A 3,921-nucleotide genomic window follows, 5' to 3' on the forward strand; every position below is an offset into this window, starting at 1 on the left:
ATCTATCTATCTATCTATCTATCTATCTATCTATCTATCTATCTATCATCTACAAGAGGACATTTACTGAACAACACAGAAATCAACAAGACTGGATTTGGCCACATTATATAGTTGCTTTTATTTTCTTAAATGCTCTTAATTTCTTCTAAATCTTTATTGCATTTAGGCATTATTGCTGAATACTTCTTCCTCATTAGTACTAGAGAAAAATCAAATGAAACTCCTACATGAGTAAAATCTAGAGATATTTAAAGGGGAATTAGGCCTGGATCCTCTCGTATCTTTTCTTCTTAAAGCAAGTTAACATTAGGAGTGGAGTGAAAGAAACAACCAGCAAGATCCAAGTTTTAAAACATAAAGAAAACTCATTCAAACTGTGTGGCTTAAAGAAGAGAATCAGTAGAATCCAATCTCTAAAAGGACATCATCATTCAGATGAGATTGTTGGGAGAGATTCCCAATTACAATTCCTGCCATCTACCTCCTAGCTCTTATCTTTCAACTTGCCATCTCATTGCTTTTTGCCATCCATTCGGCACCAGAGATAAGACCCTGAATGTTCTATGAAGATATATGAAACATTTCCATCCTTTAGATCTGGAGCACTGAGCATTAAGTGGAAAACACTCTACTTCCTAAATAGATTTGAGTATGATTTTTCTGCAGTTTCTAGGCCCTTTCAACATGAAGTGTTCAGGTCCTGTGGAAGATTTTTTTGCTTTATTACAAAAGACTTTTGCCCTCTGATTGCAGAATGATCCATTAGGGTATAATGCAGACCAGCCGCATGTACCATTTCCCTTACATGAGACCCATTAATGATATTGTATGAGTAAGGATAGCACAGGCTGAGTGCCGACAAATGAAAACAATTTCAATGCTGCTTCAGTGAACAGATAGAAAGAGGTATTTCTCATCCAATATCTATTGGAAAAGGAATAATAGAATGATACAATAAGAATATCAAAATGACTTAAATTAGGAAGATTTTAGATACAATACTTTGTTCTTGGCTGAGTGTGAGGACAAAGGGCTAGATAATATTTCTTCAGGTGACAGAGAATGGGGGAATTCAGTATTTGGTTTCTCTACTACTTAGAATCACAGACTCATAGAATATTTAATTCTGTAAGAGGCCTTAGAGATCACCTAGCTCAAAACTTTCAGGTTTTAGATAATATGACGGAGGCCTAGAAAGGCTAAGTGATTTGTCTAACATCATAAAGCTAGAGAGAGGCAATGCTTAGATAAAAATATGGATTTCCTGATCCTCAATACAATACTCTTTCCCTTATACCATAATACTTCTCAAAGTGCTTGCACAACCACATAATCATAGAATTTTAGATTTATAAGAGATGTCCGTCCTACCCATATCTGAACATAAATACCCTCAACAACATGCTGAAATAGTTGTCACTCAGACTTTTTTGAAGATCTCCATTATGAAAGAACCTGCTGTTTCTTAAGGCAACCTTATGTACTTTTGAATAGCCAGTGATCATGAAGTGCTTGTTCTTATTTTATTCTAAGCTTAAGAAAAAAAAAAGCATTTACATATATAGTAGAATAGAAAAAAAATTGCACATAAAGCTGCAAACTATTCTGTACATCTTGCTGTTCCTTGTACTATACATACACACATCACAAACATACATACATACATTCACACATACATATATACAGTCATTTTTTATTCTCTTCTCTCTCTGCCCTAGAGATGGTTACCTTCAAAAACAGTAGTTTATATATGCATACATATGTATACACATACACACATACACACTTATATGCAAAATCATTCTATACATAGCTTTATTTATCAGTCTTTCTCTGGATACAGATGAGTTCTTTATTCATAGGTCCTTTGAGTATGACTTAGTCACCCAAAGTTCTTAAAACAATATGTGTGTTACTATTTATGATATTCTCTTGGTTTTGCTCACTTTGGTCATTATTTCTTGCAAGTCTATTCATATTTTCTAAGATCGTCAAGTTCATCATTTCCTATAGCACAGTAGTATCCCATTACATTTATGCACCATGACTTATTCATTCACTTCCCAAATGATGGGCATCCCCACAACTTCCAGTTCTTTGCCAACACAAAGAGAGCTGTGATAAATATTTTAGAATATATACATTCTTATCCTTTTTCCCTAACCATATTTGGAAACAGACCTAGTAGAGGTAATGCTGGGTAAAAAGCTATAGGCACTTTTACTTTTTGGCATCCATCAAGTCCAGGTAGGCTCTCCTGGTCGGGGATGCAGCTGGCCCAGATGTAGAGGTGGATGCCTGTGTCAGAGTCCAGTTTGGCGGACCAGCACAATCTCTTCCATAACATCAGCACAGCCCATGGCCCCAGGAGATATCTGGCCCAGCTGATGCCAGGAGCCTTGGCTACACTTCCCCCTCAAAGTCGGCCTTCCTCACTGACCCTGTGTCCAACATGGCCGTAGCCTATGGGAGAGCCTGGTTGCCCATGGCAAGGAATTGTTGGACAGAAATATTAACTGCTTCATTCCTGTCACCAAGCTTAGGTATTACTTTTCTGTGGACACTATGTATGTAGGTAAGAAATCAGGGCCCTTGGTGTTTCCCTACCTGCACCAGGATTGGTAAGGACATTAGAGAGGGACATGCCTGTGGCCCCAAGGTTTGACATCAAGTCCCCAGATCTCTACATTCCAACTATGGCCTTCATCCCATACATCCTGGTAGCTGATCTAGCTCTGGGGATGCAGGACAGGTTCTCCTCGGACCTCCTGGGTCGTCAGGCTAGCTCAAGGTAGAGGTGCTGGCCATCCAGCTGAGCCTCTACCTGGTCACTGCAAACACAGAACTCACCACCACCAACCCACTGGCCCTCTCGGGGTACAAATATGTAGGCATAATAGGAGGGTTCGTGACTCTACTGCTCTTTGGGAGGACTGGCTACTACCTGATGCTCAGCTAGCTGATGTGTGACCATCTTCGTCTTCATGATCCGGACCTTTCTATTGAAAATCCTATCAGAAGTGGCAGATTAGGGCGCCTGGTCCGAGTGTGCTGAACCAGCTGCGTATGCACCTGACCAGTGGTCCAGGCCCTCTTCATGTCTGGGCTCACCTTTCACCTAGTCAGGTGAGGGGCCCAGGAGGCTACTCAGGTTGGAGTGGGGATTGGAGAGCACCAGGCCGTTGACCTCTGCAAACGCGAGAAGCAGAAAGTGGAGCCCCATGGTTGGTGGCCGAGGGGGGGGGGGGGTCTGTCGATCTGGACTGAGTTGCTGGGGCCCTGCTCTCCCTCTCCCCACAAAGTCGCTGACCCTTTGACTGGAACCTGCTCCTCCATCTCCACAAAGATTCATCTCCTCCTTACCAGTCGACCTTAAGCCAAGTTCCCAAAACCTCAGCCCTAGGAAAGAGCACATTCTCCATCCCTGTCTCCTCTTCCTCCTCCCCCAATTCCCATCTTCTAAGGTGCTTAGAGATCTCTAACTGTACAGAATGCTCCAAGCTGAGGCTACTATCTATGGGTGTGTGATACAGGGAGAAACGAACCTCCTGGGGGGTGCTGCTGAAAAAAAAAAAAAAAAGAAGGTATAAGCATTTTCACAACTTTTTTTTTTTTGGCTTTTTGGAGGAGGAGGAGGAAGGAGAGTTGGGGTTAAGTGACTTGCCCAAGGTCACATGGCTATTAAGTGTGTCGAGTGTCTGAGGCTGGATTTTAACTAAGGTCCTCCTGACTCCAGGGACAGTGCTCTATTTACTGCGCCACCTAGCCACCCTTATTTTCCATAACACTTTAGGCGAAATTGTAGTTTGCTCTTCAAAATGGTTGGATAAGTTCACAGTTCATGCATTAGTGTCCCAATTTTTACACATCCTCTCAAATATTTGTTGCTTTCTCCTTCAATCATTATAGCCAATCTGA

The 3,921-nt window shown here is 41.5% G+C and overlaps 1 pseudogene; it reads left to right on the forward strand.

The window, feature by feature from the left end:
- The first annotated feature begins 2,297 nt into the window (after positions 1-2,297).
- Positions 2,298-3,189, forward strand: LOC138174930 (protein YIF1B pseudogene; annotated as a pseudogene).
- The last annotated feature ends 732 nt before the right edge of the window (positions 3,190-3,921 follow it).

Source organism: Petaurus breviceps, unplaced genomic scaffold, assembly GCF_028583685.1.
Source record: "Petaurus breviceps papuanus isolate PSGF00001 unplaced genomic scaffold, PetGlider_PUasm1.0 76, whole genome shotgun sequence".
In the NCBI taxonomy this organism is placed as follows: domain Eukaryota; kingdom Metazoa; phylum Chordata; class Mammalia; order Diprotodontia; family Petauridae; genus Petaurus; species Petaurus breviceps.